The following is a 20,919-nucleotide window of genomic DNA, read 5'->3' as shown; positions in this document are numbered from 1 at the left end:
CACACATGCCTGGCATGGTTTTCAAGCCACTGGGTCGAGTGCGATCAAACTGCCGTATGGTCTGTGTGTTCTTATAAGTGTTATCCACATAGTTGTTGTCTTAGTATACCCAAGTGTTTATGCAAAAACGTGTTGCTATTGCTTTTTTATTGTATAAAGTGGCCTAGGACATATTCTGTCATGTTTTTATGTATTTCTCAAATAAACTCCCTTTTAAAAATGTAAATAAAGGACCAGCAGATAGTGTAGTGGTTACTCTGTTGGATTCCAGTCGACCACGGTTCAAGTCCCAGACGCAGTGGCTTAAAACTCACACTGGGTGTATGTGTGTGTATGTCCAAAATCCTGAGAGGAGAATGGAGGAGAGGAGATTGTGTCATGGCCATCACCCCAGGGGGTGATTTCTCGTTTTCTGTCTGTCTGTCTGGTGAGCTCATGTGCCCCATTGGCAAAAATCTCTCTTAAAAAATGTACATAAATGTCTTTTAAAGAATTTTGTCATTTTTATCTTTTAGCATCTTGGGGAATTGATCTTTTGGAATTTAAGACTTGAGGGATTTAATAATTTATGAATTTTTATCTTTCATAAAGGCATTCAGGATTATGGCATTCAAAATCATTACTTTTGGGATTATGGCCCAGATCTGTACTTATCATGTACAATTTTTGTCTCTCAAAATAGTATAGTAAATGTTTTTTATTCTTATCACTTAGTATAATTTATGAATACATGTATATATTGTACGTCTGTTTTTCCGACCAGCATAGAGACTTCATGAGAATGAGTCCTGTCAGAGCCAGCATGTGTCATGGTGGTTAAGGCACTGGATTCCCACATCATTGACTACAGTTCGAGTCCCGGACTCGGTAGGGTGAAAATCACACGAGGCCTGTGTGCATACATGCCCAGAATGCCCAGAGGACAAAGGAAGAGAAGGGGTTGTGGTGTTCCCCCTAGCCCCAGCCAAGGGGGGATTTATTTTCCCTCTCTCTGTCTCTGTGGCAAAAAACACTAAACAAAGAGAATTGGTCCTGTTTACTTTACCCACCAATATCTATCCAGATATTCAACTCAATATCTGGTTGCTAGTAAGGTTTTGTTTGTTTTTTAATAAGTTGAACAAATTACAAACTAATGAGGGAAAGGAGCCATCATTGATCAGCATCTGCTATGTCTCGGCACTATGCAGTCTTTGCATGTATTATCTAAATTTGTCTTTATAACCCCTTTAAAATATATTTTTATTAGTTACCGCTATTCGTATATTCTAGGTGCTAATTTATTTATCTTGGAGGTGGGAAAGACCACTCGTTCAGTTAGTTTGGTTAGCCTACTATTTCCAGATTACAATCAGATGCCCTCCAGGCCAGGAAGTCTTGAACTCTGTGAAAAGAAAAATAAACGAATTTAATAGAGTTGAATTGAGCAAATGTTAACATGATTTAAATCAGGCAGTTGTCCCCAAACTTCCAGACAACTCCAGTTAGCCTTGCAACTGGGTATTTAAGTCAACAGGATGGGAAAGTGACGTGTGCAATAAAAGCGAAAGTGTTGTAAAAAAAACATGAGTGAGGTAGTGAGGTAGAGAAATCACTGGTTACATTCTGAAGTTTGTCTGCATTAACGTGATTTAAACGGCGGAATGCCTGTGATTGAAGCCTAGATGTGATTGGCTGTAACCCAGCAACTAGCTCAGAAAAACAGCCTAACATGTACAATTTTGGTTTATCCGTAGGAATCCAAGTGTGGAAGTACATGACAGTCTTAGGCCAAAATGGTTTAACACTGTTGTTGCCCCTTGGTTGCCCCTGCAGACTATGACAGGCTGAGCATTTGGTCTCCTCCTACTCTTTGTAAGTGAGCACACACAACTCCAAAAGTTTAAGTTTTTACATCAGATTTACAATGATAGAATCCATGTGGGGTCTGGAGGGGAATGGCTCCACTGAGGCACAGTGGCAATTTTGCATGTGCAACACATGAGCCATATGGGCAATGGCTTGAACCACAGCTAATCTGAATATTGGCAGAATACCTTGTTCTCCCAGAGACTGAGAAGATGAGAAGTCCTCAGCTGCTCTGAGGCCATTTCCCATGAGATTTTCATTGCCTCCTTGGCTCTGGTGAGACACGAAATTTTCTGCCTGTCTTTGGGAATATTGCTGCAACTAGAATTAGCTTCTTATTAATGGGATATCCCACAGCTCATGTTTCAGCCACCTGACTCTTTGCGTTTTATGTCATCCTTTACGTCGTGTAAATTTCTTTTCTTTTTTGGGGGAGAGGGTTTTTTTTTTTTTTTTTTTTTTTTTTAAGGGACTGCGCGGTTGCCGAAAGAGCAGACAGAGAGACAGAGAGACAGAAAGCAAAAAAATCACCCCCCACAAGAGGGGATGGCCATGCGGCAATCCCTTCTCCTCCCTTCTCCTCTCAGGATCTTGGGCACACATGCGCATGCTTTTGGCATGAGTTTAAGCCGCCGGGTCTGGGACTCGAACTGCGTTTGACTACATGGGAGTCCAGCAATATAGCCATTATACTAACTACTGGTCCCTAAATTTTTTTCTTTGAAATCACACCAAAATGATAAATGGCAGTTTTAGGGGTGGTGGTTGTTTCAGTTTTTGTTATAGGGCATGTGCACTCGTGGAGAGAGACATGAGGGGAAGAAATCATCCCCCCAGAGGGGATGGCCATGCCACAATCCTTTCTCTATTCTCCTCTCAGGATTTTAGGCATGCACGCACACAAGCCAGGCATGTTTTTCAAGCTGTCAGGTCTGGGACTTGAATCACACAGCCAGCCATGTGGGATCTAATCACCTTAACCACCACACCAATTGTTGGCCTGACAAATGGTGGTTTCACAAAGATTAGTTGCAATGCAGTATCTAAATCCATACCGATGATCTTTTTATACTTTGTTATATAAAAATCTTTCTTGCACTTTGAATGGTCTTTCATCCATGCATGATTGAATAACGTTATACATCAATCATTTGGAAAATACTGTTTTACTCAGTTCCAAATGTTGACAAATTTCATTATAAAATATCCAAAATGTCACTTATGTTTTTATTACTACTAGTTTGATCAGAAGAGTCTTTCAAGTATTGGTAAACTGTTGAGCTTACACTGCTAGATACAAGTTTTCCAAAATTCTGATTCTCATTTGAAAGCTTGCTGTTACCATTGTCAGCTGTTTCCTTGAAGTTAAAGTCTCACTTTGTTCATTTTTAGGGATGTGTCTGCCAGATGTCCAAATCTGATCAGCATGCTGTGCCCGTCAGTTCTTTCACATAAAATGGTGCTAAGTGAATAAGCAGTCAGTCCACCTTAGGTCAATCACATGAATGCTTTCCCAGAGACTATTTTACTTCGGTTTGCAGTAAAAATTCTCTATGTGCATTTTGCCATTTCATCCTATGGAATATTTAAAAGGCATGTACACAATGGTCAAGATTTATTTATTTGAAAATGTTTTTAGGGTTTTGTCATAGGGCACATATGCTCACTAGAGAGAGACAGACAAGGGAAAGTGAGAAATCACCCCTGGGGGGGATGGCCACACCACAATACCTTCTACTCTATTCTCCTCTTGGGAAGCTAGATGCACATTAATATTCTCAGTGTGATTTTCAAGCCTCCTGGTCCAGTGATTGAACCGTGATAGACCATGTGGGAATTTAACACCTTAATCACACTATTTACTGGTCCCAATGGTCAAGATTCAACAACATAATTTTTAGTCTTTCATTGAGGATGTGATTAAGCAAAACTGGCTTTTTTTCAGGACCAGCAGGTGGCGTGGTGTTTAAGGTGCTGGACACTCCCACATGGCCAACCATGGTTCGAGTCCCAGAACTGGTGACTTGCTTTCTCACTTTCTCTCTCTCTCTGTCTCACTCTGGGCAAATTAAAATAAGTGAATGAATAAATAAAAATTAAATAAATAACTCTTTATATAAAAAAACCTGGCTTTTTCTTTCAAAAGAAGAAATGCATTTTGGTAATGAAAATAATGCCACTAGCATAGTTTGGTACCACTATCTCTATTAGGCAGCAATAGTTTTATTCACATTGCTTTGTGTTATCAATACTAATATTAACATGGTGGGGAATAGAACCACAAATAATGCCTTAGTAATGCTATGAAATTTATTATGTCATGGACCCCTGAACGAGTCTCCTAGATTACTGACAGGACACAGGTCCTGTTTTGAGAACTGCTACTTTATAACATCTTTTTTTTGCACAAATGCAGTACTCCTAGGAGCTTTAAGCACTGAGAGAGCAGTGCGGGAGCTGCAAACTTCACAATTTTGCCTTGAAGTCAGGCACGGGACGGCAGCTTTGAACTGTTTATTCTACCATCTCTCTTATATTACTTGGTTCACATGGTTTATATGATAGTTATAGCAATGAACTTACCAGTGAAGTGTTATTTTATATTTTGAATAAAGTGAATATGGTTGGTATGAAATAGGTTGATGAGATAAAACATAATTTTTTCAGCCTGAAAAATGAAGCTGTTCCACTTCTGTAGAGCTCTAGACATTCCAATGATAAAAGTCACAAGAATAGGGGAAAGAGGAGAAACCAATTCTAGTATCTCATACTGGGAAAATGCATCTTTATTATCCAACATGAATGATCCCTATACCAGAATCTAAAAGGACAACGTTTCACCATGAATTCTGTTTCTGTGAGATGCTGCTGAACGTGGGCAACATTTAATGAAATATGACTTCATAGAATACAGGAGTTCTGTATGTTTTTTTAAGCTCACACTTCAGTTGAGGCCAGTTTCAGTTTAAGCAACAAGCTAAAAGTCTGGTATATGGGTGAAGAGTTACACTAGAAGGTTTCTAGGGTGGTCGTGAGTATATGCAGAAAGAATTTCAGTGTATCTTCAGGCAATGTGAAAGGATTTTCTTTATTCATTAGTAGTAGCCAGTGGGGGAAAGACAGAAATCTATACCACTATTTTAAGAGAGCTAAGATGCAGCAATGCAGTTGCCTTGAGAGAATAATTGGAAGGCTTAATCAAGTCTCTGCTTAAATAAAGTGATCCTAAGAATGTAAAATCTCCTTGTCGGGGCCCTTATCTGAAGCACTGACCCTCAATGATGATTTGGCTCATTCTTTCAGAGAGCACTTACTATTTAAAAAAAAAAATGTCCTACTATGTTCCAGGCACAGTGTAATTTTTCTAATAGAAAATGATGAATGTATGTTACACCAGGTGTCAGAATTCGCCAGAAGCAATAGTTCAACAGCATGGTGATATTATGCAGGAAAATGAAAATATGGCACAAAGTTGAATGCATTAGCGCTCCATTCCTTATCTATTTACTTTCACTAACCTGCACTGTATTCTCCTTTTAGTCTTTCACCCTCCAAGTGGATCCCGTTCATTATACTTCTCCTTTCTTACTTTTTCATTTATTTTTTCAACAAATATGCATTGGATACAACCTTGAAGGGTGGGTCCATTTGACATTTGCAGTATAACTGAAAAGACAAAAACGAAACAAATAATTGCATAGCCCATCATTACAGTTACAGTAAGTATTACGAAGGAAAAATAGAGTCATGAAGGTGCACAGCAGGAGATGCAACCTGGTCTTTTAGGTTGGGAGAAGTCACTAGGTCAATGACTAATCACGCAGGTCCAAGGGACAAGGGAGCATATGAAGCCACTCTAAGGTGGCCAACCATCCAGGCCATGCCTGGGACTGAGGGGTTTCCTAGGATGTAAACTTTTGTGCTAAAAGTATACTTAGTGAGGTCCTGGGTAAACCCTGGAGTCAGTCACCCTGAGCTATCTATCCAAGAAACTTCCCATCTGGTGAAAGACTAGCTTCTTTGGAATTGAACCTTGAAGAGGTGGCTAGTAAAGATACAGAATTTCCCTTTCTTGCCATGTGAAGGGATAGTAAAATATACGCACTTGGCCATAGCAGAGCACAGGACTTTGCCACCGTAGAACATTGTTCAGTGTGCCACTGGAGATTTCAGGCAGCCTAGTAAAACCTTTTCAATTACAGAGGGAATTATGGGTAAATGACTACTGTGGTCACATCACTGGTTGATATTAGAGGTAATACAGGTCTGGTTTCCCTGGAAATACTGTTGTACTGTTTAATCTACCGACTATCTTATTTGTATCACTTGGTTCACATGGCTTATATTATAAGTTACAGCAGTTCACTTATATTTTACTTTATTTAATATAAATATTTTATTATTTGAATATTTTGTTTTTATGTTTATATTGTATAATAATACTTCAAGAGTACTTACTCCTGGCATGCTCAGAGAGGCCTCAGGACTGAAACCACTTGATTTCTGAGAAGGAGATTCTATTGCAGATGATATTTTTTTAGGGATTGCTCTTGGGAGTACGAGGAACAGGACCCGGCAGAGATAAGTTGAGCTGTGATGTGGCCTTAGCTCAGTAACTCCAGAGCTTGGAGACATGTAGATGGAGAAAAGGGGGCTGGGTCCACCAATCACTGTGTGACTGGTGGGAGGAGGCGTAACCTTTTGGCTGAGGGTATTTTTGTTCAGTTGAGGCAATGAGTACTTAGTGCTGAAGAGGGGAGCTGAGTAGCACAGTGTAGCACCTCAGATCTTCAGATTTCACTTCAGTGTTTACATTATATCATGTGTCACCACTAATCAAGAATTGCATAGAGGTTTTTTTTTTTTTTTTTTAATTGCCAGAGGCCACATACACTAGCCAGGGAGAGTGAGAAAGGGAAAAAGCAACCCCCCCTCCCCCAGGCATGGTCATGCTGAAATTCCTTCTCTATTTCTCTGTCCTGTCAGAACTTTGGGCATGCATGCACATGTAGTCAATGTGTTGCTGATGCTGCTGGAGCAGGACTTGAACCACCGTCTGCTATGTGAGATCAGCTCAGCCATGAGGCCAGCATACATGTAGACATTTTTAAGCTCTTGATTTAGTATGTAGTTAAATAAACTCCCTGGAGGTCCGATGGTGACTCAATGGTGAAATGAGATGCCCTACTTATCCATCTCATATGGGAAAGTTCCTGGATCAAGTTTGGAGATGACTTTGAGTATGTTGGTAAAGCACTTGTCCATGATCTGGGCCAGACTGAAGGCTAGGAATGGATTGCAGTGTTCGGATCCTGTTGAGGGTGTTGTCTGTCTCTCGCCCATGGAAGAAAACAAGTGAATAAACTTTAAAAGTAAATAAATAACTTTATTTCCTGCCTCTAGAGAGATACTGATCAATAATGTAAAAACCATAAAATTATAAATGAGTGAATCTGTAGATGCAAATAGGATATAATTACTGGCATGTTCTTGACATGCTCAGGGAGACCCCAGGACTCAAACCAAGAACCTTTTCCTTGCGGTCTAGTTGCATTAACACTCCGTCACCCTCTGGCCCCAGAAGCTGACTTTTAAAATATAAACTGTGACGTACCCATGAGCAAAGACTCAGACTAGAATGCCAGCATTTGCCGAGATAAAATAAGAGATTGCATTTCTCTGCTAGCACAGGAAGTATGAACCACTAAGAAATTCCAATACAAATGAACGAGAGTGGAGAAAATATGTTTAAAAACACAATTTAAGAAAATCTATATTGGGGTAGCCTGTGGCATGATGGTTAAGGCAGCTGGATTCCATGTGGCTGACTGCAGTTAAATCCTGGGCAGAGGGGCTTGAAAAATACACCAGAAGCATGAGTGTATGTGTCCAAAATCCCAAAAGGAGAAGGGATTGTGGCATGGCCAAGCCCTATATGGGATGCTTTTCTTTTCTTCCTTCTCTTTCTCTGCCTCTCTTCTGTGAGTGAACACACCCTCTGGCAAATTTAAAAAGAAAGCTCCACATCAGTCCTTTTTAATTTATTTTTTGTAATAAGTGTTTGTGAAGCCAAAATTTCTATCAGTTTTGGGCTTTTCTTAGATGTCAATCTATTATTATGTGAAATAACCAAAAATCTATGTTTCATCAAATAAAATTAAATACTTGTAGGAATCAGTCAGTTAAGAACCAAGACATATAATTTCTTCTTTTTTTTTTTTTTCGCCTCTACATCTGGTATGGCAAAATTGCAGAATGGCAGCCTTTAACCCTTGCTGCATGTTAGAATTGCATAGGTAGTGTAAGAAAATGCCCAGGTTCTGCTCCAGAGATTTCTGTATTAGACTCTTTTTTTTAAAAAAATTATTTATTTATTTATCCATTTATTTATTTATTATTTTAAATTTGACCAGAGTTAGACACACATACACACACACACACACACAGAGAGAGAGAGAGAGAGAGAGAGAGAGAGAGAGAGAGAAAGTGAGAAAGAAACAAAGCCACCAGGTCCAGGACTTGACCTGTGGTCAGCCATGTGGGAATGTCCAGCGCCTTAACCACCACGCCACCTGCTGGTCCCTGTATTAGACTTTTGATGTGGGTTGTAGGGTTGTATTTTAGCCAGATTTCTCAAGTCCTTCCCATGCAGTGTCCCTGTAGTGGCTCATACTTAATTTTGGGAGGTGCTGGTATAGAGTACAACTCCAGCTGTGGGGCCATGTTTTCTTTGATTTTTTTTGGTCAGAGGGCATGTGTACTCGCTGAGAGAGAGACAGAGACAGAGACACAGAGAGGGAAAAGACAATCCTCAGTGGGTGTGCTCATGCCATGATCCCTTTTCCTCCATTTCTCCTGTTGGGATTTTGGGTATACACATGATGTGCCCAGTGTGTTTTTCAGGCCATAAGGTCTATGATTTGAATGACTCAGTCAGCCATGTGGGATCTGGCTCCCTTAAACCACCAGGTCATAGGACTGGCCTGAGTTATTTTATTTATTTATTTATTTATTTTTATTAAAAAAATTATTTTATTTAACGTAATTTTATTTATTTATTTATTTATTTATTTATTTATTTATTTATTTATTTATTTATTTATACTTATTTTAATTTGACCAGAGAGGAACACAGTGAGAGAGTGAGAGGGAAAGTGAGAAAGCAAGCTGCCAGGTCCGGGACTTGAACTGCAGTCAGCCATGTGGGGACCCAGCACCCTTAACCACCACGCCACCTGCTGGCCCCCTGAGTTATTTTATTGTGGTACTAGTAACCACTGTTCTATTTCTTGTCTTTCTAGGTACCTACTATTAAGGGGAATCATAGCACTTATGCTTCTGTGACCGGCTTATCTAACTTAGCATAATGTCCTTAAGGTTCATCCATGTTACAACATATGTTAGAATTTGTTTCCTTCCTTTTTAAAGTTAAATAGTATCTGAACTGGCATAAAAATAGATATAGGGGCCCATGGAATAGAAAGGAAAGAAATCTTTGCAAACGTAGTCAAGTGATTTTCAATATGGATGTCAAGACTATTCAATGAGGGAGAAGACAGTCTTTTTAACAAAAGGTGCTGGCTATTGTGGACAATACTGCTATGACTATGGTGTACAAAGATCTGTTCAAGTCCCTGCTTTCAGTTTTTTTAGTATATACCCCAAAGTGGAGTTGCCTATCACGTGATAACTCTCTCTTCAATTTTTTGAGAAGCCACCATGCCATTTTCCACAGCAGCTGCACCATTTTTCCTGAGAGCAATGGATAAGTGTTCTAGTTTCTTCACACCCTGACCAACACTTACTATTTTATATTTTAATATAATTGCCATCCTAATGGGTGTGGAATAATACTGTATTGTGGTTTTTAAAACTGCATTTCTGTAATGATTGGTGATAGTTAGCATCTTTTCATTTGCTTGTTGGCCATTTGTATATCTTTGGAGAAATGTCTATTTAAACCATTTACCCATTTAAAAAAAAAATCAGGTGGCAGGGCCAGCAGGTGGCATGGTGGTTAAGGATGCTGGATTCTCACATGGCAGACTGTGGTTTGAGTCCTGGACCTGGAGGCTTGCTCTCTTGCTTTCTCTCTCTCTTTCTCTCTCTCTCTCGCACACTCTGTCCCTCTCTGGTCAAATTTAAATAAATAAATAAAAGTTAAATAATTCCTTTAAAAAATGAGGTGGCTCTTTTACTTTGTGCTTTGATATACAAATTTTTAAAAATAATTATTTAATTTTATTTACTATTGTTATTATTATAGATTTGCAACAGGGCATGTGTGCTCACCAGAGAGAGACAAAGAGAGAGAGAGGAAAAGTGAGAAAGCAAGCTGCCAGGTACAGGACTCAGACCACAGTCTGCCATGTGAGAATCCCGTGCCTTCACCACCACACTACCTGCTGGCCCCATACAAAAGTTTGAGTCCAACTTCATCTTTTTTTTTCTTTTATTGTCTGTTCATGTGTATGTAAGTAATTATTTATTTATTAATAATTATTATTTTTCTTCAACTTTGCTATAGAGCATGTGTGCTCACCAGAGACAGAGTGAGAGAGAGGGAAAGTGAGAGAGCAAGCTGCCAGGTCCAAGACTGAAACCATGAGTTCGGCATCTTAACCACCATGTCACCTGTTGGTCCCTGTTGCCTTTGTTTTTGATGTCAGATCCAAGAAATTCAGTGTTCTTTTTGTGTTTTTTTGGAGGTTTTTGCCATAGGGCACATGCGCTCGCCAGAAAGACAGAGAGACAGAAAGAGAGAAATCACCCCCCAGCAGGGATGGCCGTGCAGCAATTCCTTCTCCATTCTCCTCTCAGGATCTTGGGCATTCACACACATGGTGTGAGTTTAAGCCACCTGGTCCAGGACTTGAACCACGGTCGACTATATGGGAGTCCAGCGACATAGCCATTATGCCAACTGCTGGTCCCCCACATCCAGTGTTATGAAGCTTTTTCTTCTGTGTTTTCTTCAATAGGTTCTATAGTTTTGCTTTTAGGTATTTCACCCATTTAGAGTCTAAACTTGCCTTTTTAAAAAGTTTATTTATTTATTCCATGCATGAAAGAGACAGAGATAGATAGAAAAATAGTACCCACAACAGTCTTGATGTTGTGATTCAGTGAGCAGAGATGACGAACCCATGTATGTCTAACATATGCAGGGAGCTCACTAGATGCGAATCTAGAACATTCTCATGTGGGTCAGCCTCATAGAGTTGTGTTTGGACTCCTGACTTTTTTTGGCATGTGAATATCATTTTCCCAGCACCATTTTGTTGAGAAGACTGTCTTTTCCTCATTGAACGGCCTTGACATCCATGTTGAAAATCACTTAACCAGGAATGCAAAGGTTTATCTCTTTATCTCTTTTCTATTTCATTGGCTTATATGTCTGTCTTTACACTGATAACACACTATTTGGTTTACTGTAGTTTTATAGTAAGTTCTGAAACCAGGAAGTGCAAGACCCATAACTTTGTTCTTTTTTTTCCAAGATTGTTGGTTATTTCAGGTCATTTGAAATTGCATATACGTAGTTGGCTTTTAAATTTTTTGGTTTAGGTACTAACAGTTGGTGTAATAGCTATGTCGCTGGACTCTCATGTAGTTGACTGCTGTTCGAGTCCTGAACCCAGTGACTGAAACTCAAGCCGAGTGTGTGTGCGTGTGTGTCTAAGATCCGGAGAGATGGAGGAGAAGGGATTGTGGCATGGCCATCCCCCCAGAGGGTTGATTTCTTGTTTTATGTCTCTCTGTCTTTCTGGAGAGCGTAAGCGCCCTAAAGCAAAAACCTCTTCAAAAATATTTTTGTTATTGTTTATATATCATTTTAAATGGTAATATTTTCATAGAAAGAAAATTACATAAGACCCAGATTAATTATCAATAAATTATAATGAAGTAAATACTTGGTTTTTACCAACCATCACTTGGTTTAAGAAACAAAACATTGCTAGGATACCCTCTTATTCCCTCTCAATTACCACTTCTTTACCCCTGTAAAGATAATGACTATCTTGCCTTTCAGTGCTGTAGTTTAATTTTGTCTCTTCTGAGCTTTATATTAATGGGATTGTACAGTATTTACTTTTAAGAGTTTGACTTATTTTGTGCATTTGTTTGTGGGAGTCATCTTTGTAGTAGTTCCTTCTTTTTCACTGCTACAAGGCCTGATTAGCAGCTTACGTTTAAGTTGAAAAAGAGCTAGGAGAACTGAGAACTTACTTCACGTGTATTTCCAACAATCTATATTTCATAATAAGCACATTCTTTTGGTTTAATCATTTGCAGGCTAGCCAGAATTCCAGGTTTTACAAATTCAGAGTCAGCCTAGGTGTCCTGGTTTGAATAATAGTTGGTCTCCCAAAGGTTCATGTTTTGGAATTTGGTCTTAGTGGGTGGTCATTGGATGTCTCGCAAACGTTCATGTGTTGGGACCTAGTTGTACTATAAAGGTGCTAAGCAGAAATTCAATCCCTTCACCGCGGCCTTTGGGTGTGATAAAGCCATTGTAGTAGGGCTCCCATGATTGAGTTCTCACAAGTTTATAAAGAGAGTAAATTAGACAGGTAGAGTCCATATAAATATAGACCAGAACAAGCAGAAACTTCTGAACAGCTGCTCTCCTCAAGATCTGGCCCTCTGCCAGTGTTATAGCCTTACCAGAAGTTGGTTTTTAGGCCTTGGACCTTGAAACTGTGAGCTAAATAAACTTCCATTCTTATGAATAATGGACTAAGATATCAGGCAAGTGGGGTAGCCTCAACCTTGGCTCAGTAGATTGCAACAAGATGGCCTATTAGTAGGTGCCAGGTAGCTATTAATACTTGTATTTTCCTAGAAACCTTCCAGATAATGATACAATTTAATGCAAGGGTTGTAATAGTAAGGATTCCAGGCCCTACATCGAGCTGGAAACGCAAAAATTTAGGGAAAAGTGAACCTTCCAATATCTTTTGTATTACACCATTCTAATAAGTGACAGCTAATTTTTTTTTCAGGTTTTTGTGATAGGGTATGCACACTTGCTGGAGTGAGACAAAGAGAGACAGAAAGTGGGTTAAGAAAAATGACCACCTTGGGAGGGTGGTGGCCATGCCATAATCCCTTCTCCATTTTCCTCTGGAGACTTTGAGCATGCACACACTCATGCCCAGTGTGATTTTCAAGTCACCAGGGCTAAGACTTGAACTGTGGCTGGCCATGTGGGAGTCCAGCACCTTAACCACCACACCATCTGCTGACTCCAGTGACTGCTAATTTTGCATTTATGAACAATTGGCTCCCAACCTGAAATTCCTTGGTGTTAGAAGTACTTCTCACATTATTTAGCACATTGAATTAGCCTGTGAAGAGTTGTTGGTACAGCAGTAAAGTCTGAACTGGCATTCAGGTAGAATTCTGCTTCATTCCAGGCCCAACTTTCTCTCAGCTAAACTCCTCTCCCTTCCCTTTTTCTCTCCCCCATTTCTCCACTTACTTTCACATCTGCGGGAACTTTTTTTGGAAGGTATTGTTCAGGCCAACTCATTTGACCTAACTGGAAGATTGATTCATGTGCATGGATAAATTGATCGTGGATTAGAAGTCTGTCATTACAGTACCACATTGAAGGTATCATAACTCAAATGTTGTCTTTTGAACTAATTTTCCTCCTCTAGTCTTTGGCTTAGCATCTCATTTCCATTTTAAATGAGAGCTCCCCAAAACCATCTTTTCTGTCTTGCTCACTATTTGGTTTACTCAGTTTCTTCATTGCTGAACTAATGGGAGCTGGAAAGTTATTTCCTCTATTTGGAAAGGATATACAATCTTGGACTATGATTCTGAATAGCAGGATGTTCATATTTTATAGTAATTGCAATCATCCTAATTATCTTTTGGGCATATAGACTGTGCACATCACCACTGGGTCTTCAGAGCCCTAAGGAGCTCAGTTATAATTTAGCTAAGGAACTGGCCTGTTTTAAAGCACAGCAATTTGGTTTCATTGGGGAGTCTTTTAAGTAGCTATTTAGCAGCTATATTCTTTATGAGAATAAAACAAAATGCAATGTGACATTCAATGAGGTCCTTGAAACTGGAATCATCTTTGAACACCTAGTAAATGTTCACTGACCATATGACTGTTGCAAAGGAGATTCCATTATGAATCTCCCTTTATGTATTGGTCATCTATGTATGTGATATTTATAATTAGTTTAACAGATATTGAAAAAATCATGATGTCATGACTTTCCCGGTGACCTAATAGTTTGACTTGGGATCTCAAGTCCTCACCATGGTAGTCATCCTATCAAGTTAAATCATTCTCTGGAAGATCTTTGGTAATAAGCACATATTAGTACTTCTGTCATGTACTTATTATCATTATTCCTAGTATAGTTGCTTAGTTTTTGTTTTGATTTTGCTATAGGACATGTGAGCTTGCTAGACACAGAGAGAGAGAAGAGGAAAGTGAGAAAGCACCCCCAGGGGGGATGACCATGCTACAACCCCTTCTCCTCCATTCTTCTCTTGGGTTTTGGGCAAGCACGCGCACATACCCAGCATGTTCCCCAGGCTGCTGGGTCCAGTACTCAAATCACAGTCAACCATGTGATATATGGTGTAGTTTAAGAGATACTGAAAGGCAATCCAGCCTTGATGCTATTCATGTTACCCATTCAAAACCTCCATACCTTCTTCCTCCAAACTTTTATAACATATATATTTAACCAGATGGTGATTGTGAATCTATTGTGGCTCTCACCAACGGAAGTTAGTGATCTTTGCATTTCTACTAAGAATATCTTCTTCATACCGCTATGGGATGATAGGTACCCATATGATACATCTCTCTCTCTCTTGTGCTCTCTCCCCTCCCTGCTGGTTGAGTATCTTGTCATCCCCAGACTTCCCATCAGCCCTCATGGGCACTGCTATTCTCTTGTGGATCTGTGAGAAATAAAATGCCTTGCTTGTTTCATGTACTGTGTTGTGTTGCTTCCCCTGTGTCTCACCTGCCCACACGCTAACCTAACTGTGCTTCTGGTCAGGGCTCTCCTAGAAAGTGGTGGTCTTGGTAGAAATAAGTTGGACATGGGTCAGACAGGAAGAGGATGTCTACTGGCACAAATGGGTTTCCTATGAGAGGGACACTTGGTCACAGGTTGGACACTTAGGTACTAGCCACTCTCATCATCAGGGTTGTAATTTGGGGCTTCTTATTACCAGGGAATAATGGTAAGTCTGATTCCTTCTCACCACTTTAGAATGCTCTGGAAATGCTGGGCCAAGTGAAGGAGACCCCTGAGTGTCTCCTGTCAGGTAGAAGTACATAATTCTCAGATGCCCAATGTTTCCCATCAACAAGGCAGAATGCCAGGTGGTTCATGTCTTCTCATGAGGAGCCATTATGGTTCTCTTGTTGCCTCTGTAGCAGAGGTGTCACCTCCAATCTGCTCTGTCACAGTGTGGCCACAGCCGGCAGGTGGAACTTTCATCATGGTGGCCACATTTTTTTTTTTTATTGCCAGAGGATGTGCATGAGAAAGAACCTCAAAGGGGTGTGATCACCATTTTTTCCTCCCTGTACGCATCTCATCAAAATTTGGGGCATGCATGCACACATGCCTGCTGTATTTCTCAAGTCTCTGGTGTTAGGATTTGAACCATGGTCAGCCAGGTGGGATCCAGCTCCTTTAACCACTGTGCTATAGGGCTAGTACCACTTTCATCCACTGCTGTGGGTATTGCCTTTGCTATGTCCACTGAGATGGTAAAAAGTCTCATCACCAGCATTCTGTCTTCTCCATGACTCATTAAAGTTCTCTTATGGGTTATTTTCACAGTGACCTAGAGACACGTGGTCTTAGGTTGGGAACACAAAAATGTTGCGAAATCATATAGCGGCTCTCCCCCTACTGATCCCTAATCTTTTCTTTTTTTTTTTTTTAAAAAGAATTATTTATTTTATTTATTCATTCATTCATTTTTTTTTTTTTTTGGTGAACTGACCTTTATTTTATTATGTTACCTACAAATCATGCATGAATGCCCTGAAATAAGTTTTCGTTGAATAAACCCATTTTTACTCAGCAAAATTCAAAAGGGGAAACATCAGGCTTTCTGGTGTAGGAAAAGCCTTTCAATAGTCCCTAAGCAATTTTCACAAAATAATAAAATGGACGCTAGTCTTACAGAAGTTTTGGCTTAATTTTACCAAGCACCAAGATGTGCCACAATAGTTAAGGCAAGGCAGAGACAAGTTACCAAAAAAGTTACTAATACAACAATATATTGCCGTCTGAAAAGAGCCACTGTTTATCTACTGACCGGATTACAAAAACAATCATGGTGGATACCTTAGTTCATCCTTCTAATAAGTCTGTTGATCTGGTCTTCCCTGTTGCCAGCATCTCCACCTTCTACAAAATGGATGGTCTTTTTCTTCATTCCACCCCATGGAGAAGATAATTTGAAGGGCCAAAGGAAGTTATTTGCTTTTTTGAAGCGTTTTCCAACAGTATAGATTTCATGAATCAGGTCCTCCATGCAGATGATGCCGAATTTACCAAGAGATCACGCAATCAAAGAGTTATCTGTCAAAGCAATTCACTTCTTATTGATTTTGCCATAACCACATTTGTCGATCAGTTCATTTACTGACTTCAGGTTTGGGTACCTCCATGCAATATATGGTTCCACAGTTCTCAGCATGCTAATTGAGGCCTTGTTGAGTTTAACAAAGGTGCCATTGAAGATCTGGCGAAGACGAAGAAGCTGCAGCACCTTTCGAACCTTTGGGCTCACTCCATTGATACCTCTGATCCTGATGACAAATGCCAATTTGGGTTCTGCAGGTACAGAGAAGTTGCCAGCTTTTCTTGCCATCCTGGCCCTGAACTTTTTTCTTGGTGGCTTCCGCGGCAGCAGGAGCCTTTTTCTTGGTTTCTGCCGCAGAAGGAACCTTCTTTTTCTTCTCTTGAACGCCCTCCATGGTTCCAGCCGGAAAAGAGCTTTATTCATTCATTTTTAAAAATTTTGATCAGAGACAAACACACCCAGAGAGAGAGAGAGAGAGAGAAAGGGAAAGTGAGAAAGCAAACCACCAGGTCCAGGGCTTGAACTGTGGTCGGCTATGTGGGAGTGTCCAGCGCCTTAACCACCATGCCACCTGCTGGTGCCCCTCTTTTATTTTAAAAAAAAAAAAGATCTATTTTAATTTTATTTATTCATCTATTTTAACTTGACCAGAGAGAGACAGAGAGAGAGAGAGAGAGAGAGAGTGAGAAAGCAAGCCACCAGGTCTGGGATTTGTGATCCCAAATCTTAATAGTCACCCCAAAACCACGGATGAATTTTCATGAAAATAGAAGTGCTAGTGGCTTTTTAAGGAGTGATAGCATTTCTTTCATTGTTATGCAGATTAATTCCCCCCCTTCACCTTCAGGATTATCTTTACTTCAGTCACAAGCTGTTTATTAATATAATCAAAGTGGGAAAGATGACTGAGAATGAAATTCAATGATTATGTTAATTAGGAACAGGAACAAAATGATACATTGGCAAATGAAAGTGTGCTTTTGAGCTAGGCAGCAGGGGTCCAGGGTGGCATTTTTAGAATAACAGATTTATGAAGATAGATGCATAAGTACAAACCAATTATATAAAATTTTTATGAATCTGGGGGCCGACCGATGGTGTGGTGGGTAGGGGCGTTGAACTCCCATGTGGCTGATTGCAGTTCGAGTCCCAGACCTGGTGGCTTGCTTTCTCACTTTCTCTCGTCAAGTTAAAATAAGTAAATAAATTTAAATAAAATGATTAAAACATTTTTTTTTATGAATCCAGGAACATTCTCAGATATCAATAGTAGACAAAAATCCTTGGGATAGAACTATATTCAGTAAAAGTTGTAATCGTAACTCCACTTTGTCGTTGGTACACTTGGAGGCTACTCATTCTTCAATTCCCTGTTAAGACATTTGGAATTCTCTGTAAACATTCCTCAATGGGAAAATGAGACTGTCTGACTGATTTGTATTTTCCTTGAATGATAAGACTTCTGGAGCTTTTGGGAACATGATAGAGGTAACGCTGATGTGGCAGTGGGGAGGGCCTAGAACAGTGTTTTCATTAAAGATTTGAGAGTTCTAAATCTCAAAGCCCCCTCAACTTATCTCATGAAATCATAGTCTGATAATATGCGGTGCTTCGTGAGACAGCATGCTTAATCATTTTTGTCTCCCTGCTCAGACATGAGAAGCCAGTGGGAGGCTTTTTTTTTCAAAGCCTATGATTTTTTGTCTTAATTTTCAAGGGTACACTTAATTCTGAAAAGCACATTGATGATCAATCCAGCCACTGAATGTAAAGCACTATTGTGAATAAAGTTACATCTTCCACTTCTTGGAATCTTGAATAGGGTTCACCTACAGCTCAAAAGTCCTGCTAATGACAAGCAAGATTTCATATGTACTTTGGGAATGTTAACCGGACCATATATCCCAGCAAAACAATGTTTCCCTGCTTTAGTTTTGTACCCACCTGGGCTGATGTGGGCCTCAGCACTTGCAAAGTTTTTATGTTTGGTTGAAACACTGGCTTACTGAGGACCAGCAGATAGCGTAGCAGTTATGTTGCTGGACACCCACATGACTGACCATGGTTCAAGTCCCAGATTGAGTGGCTTGAAAATCATGCTGGGCAAAGATCCCAAGAGGAGAAAGGAAAAAAAGGATTACTGAACGGTCACCTCCCCTTGGGGTGATGTCTCACCTTCCCTCTCACTGTGTCTGTCTCCTTCTCTCTACAGCTAGAGCACGTGTTCTAAGGCAAAAATATCTTTAAAAAAAGAGAAAATAAACCACAATGGCTTACAGGAAGATCTGGTCCTCCAGATTATAAACCAATGAGAGCACCCAAACAAAACAGCTGTGTTTATTTGTGAAATTAAAAGTAAATAGCATTTTAAGCCATAATGTTCCAGAGTAGATCAATATGTTTACTGTTCATTATTTACAACCATTTGCTTCATTTCCAACATGTCAGCTGTAATAAAATATTTTATTTCCTAATTTCAAACTTCTGTTTTTCTCATTTCCAAGTTTATTCTGTCTGTTGGCTAAGGCAAAGTTACCTAGGTTTCCCTAAACTTTGGGGTATGAAAGCAAGACTGATAAACTAGTTGGAAATAGCCTGTTCATGTTAGTTGGGGAAGAGAAGAAAAGAAGAAAACCTATTTATTGTTCTTAACCTATGTCAAAATGATTCTTTATAAAGTTAAAATAACTTAAAATAGCCAACTGAAAATGACTTTATTTTGAATTTACCTGTGCTAAGGGTGCCTTAGAATCATTCTCTCTCTCTTATCCAGCTTTAATTTTTTTGTTCCACCATTTAATGTAAAAGAATCTTGTTAATTGTAAAAAGAAAAAGGTATTACTCATTTTCCTTTCCAATATTTGGGGCAAAAAAGAAAGTCTAGCAGTTTATCTCTTTTTCACACTGATGGTTGCCTATGTGAAAAGAAAAACATCTTTTTTCAAAATGCTTTTTTAAATATTTCAACAAGATTTGTGTGATAACTTCAAAAATTCAGTTACCAAATAAGTTAAGGGTAGAAAAGTGTAAATCATACATAGTCAATAGCACAAGCTGAAGAAAGCTTTTGAAATATATTTCTCTTTAGGCAAAAGACCAACAGAGACATTGTAAATTTAAGTGAACATTATGTTGAGTTAACGTTAAACACCTGTGTAAAATTTTCTTCTGAATAACGAATGAATGCTTAGTTCTGCATGATGTAAGCAAAAAAATCATTATGTTTCCTGTTCACTTGAAATAACTTATGGCTTCAAATGCCTTCAGTTTGTTTTATTTCTCAGAATTGGTTTCTGGGCACATGAGCTCCATTTTGTTTTCTGGCTCGAAAACAAAAAGATTTCTCTTAACAGTGTCTTCGGTGACAATGTAAGGTAAGTATATTGTATTAAGGGAAATCAGAAATTGTGCTTGGGGACTTCTCCTTATGGGGCATTGATTTTTTTCTCCCCTTATTGTCTGCTGAAATTTAAATAAAAATTAAAAACATTTTAAAGTATTTAGTAGACACACACAACAAAAATTATATCTGGACGGGACCAGCAGTTGGCGTAATGTCTATGTCGCTGGACTCCCATGTAGTCCGACCGCGGTTTGCGTCCCGGACCCGGTGGCTTTAACTCATGCTGGGCACGTGTGCGTGCGTGCCCAAGATCCCGAGAGGAGAATGGAGGAGAAGGGATTGCGGTGTGACCATCCCCTTGGGGGAGGGGGTGATTTCTTGCTTTCTGTCTGTCTCTCTCTGTCTGGCGAGCGCACGCACCCTATAGCAAAAACCTCTCCAAAAAAAAAAAAAATTATATCTGTTTTTTTTTTCAAGTGTTTTTCTCTTTAGCAATCTAAAGATGAAAGCAAAATATCTTCTGTAGAAATATTTTAATGATATTTTTACAGCGAGCTTTCCAATGTTTCTTATGTCTTATTTTTTCTTGTGACATTTACTGTACGTTGCACAAGAATTTTTACTCTTTTCTGGTTGTGCCAGACTTTTTGGAAGTCTACCTTCTTAATTGCCGAGATGATCTCCTTGATTCTATATGTTACCGTTGGTTTATTCTTGTGCTTTTTTTGTATTTAGAACTTTGGCTGTACTAGGCAAATGTAGGGTTATAAATTTAGCTAATAGTAGTTTACAGACAATTCAGATGATTATGATTTTATTTGGTTTAAGCTGTACTAGTTCATTTCATAAGGAAATGATGCTGTAGACAAATGTAAATAAAGCCTGTGAGTCTAGCAAAAAAAAAAATAAATAGAGATAGGTAAAGGCCAGGGCAAAATGGAAATTTATTTAGGGGCTTATTGGTTAGAATGGTATTTGAAAGGCGTTGTTTGATCAGCTCGCTTGTCTCCTAGTCAAACACAGGCAGAGGACAGTTCTACTGAATGCCTTTTTCAAGAATCCAGCATTGCGAATTGAAGAAGTGAAAAGTGTGTCTTATTACTAATCATAATGTGTGTAATTCTGAAGGGAATGCC

General features: G+C 39.3%; 1 long non-coding RNA gene across 1 annotated transcript in view; it reads right to left on the bottom strand.

Moving 5' to 3' along the window:
• Positions 1 to 1,041: 1,041 nt before the first annotated feature.
• The window catches only part of LOC102468380 (uncharacterized), a 25,370-nt gene continuing 5,492 nt past the window's right edge, over positions 1,042 to 20,919 (bottom strand). The window contains exons 2-3 of the long non-coding RNA XR_333660.1: positions 5,367 to 5,514; positions 1,042 to 1,384 (exon numbers count right to left, since the gene is read on the bottom strand). This is a non-coding gene — a long non-coding RNA (uncharacterized LOC102468380). The remainder of the gene's footprint in view (positions 1,385 to 5,366; positions 5,515 to 20,919) is intronic.

The sequence above is a fragment of the Tupaia chinensis genome, unplaced genomic scaffold (assembly GCF_000334495.1).
Source record: "Tupaia chinensis unplaced genomic scaffold, TupChi_1.0 Scaffold000076_1, whole genome shotgun sequence".
Lineage (NCBI taxonomy): Eukaryota > Metazoa > Chordata > Mammalia > Scandentia > Tupaiidae > Tupaia > Tupaia belangeri.
Note: the sequence above shows the minus strand (reverse complement) of the source record. Positions and strands in the feature narration are given on the sequence as shown.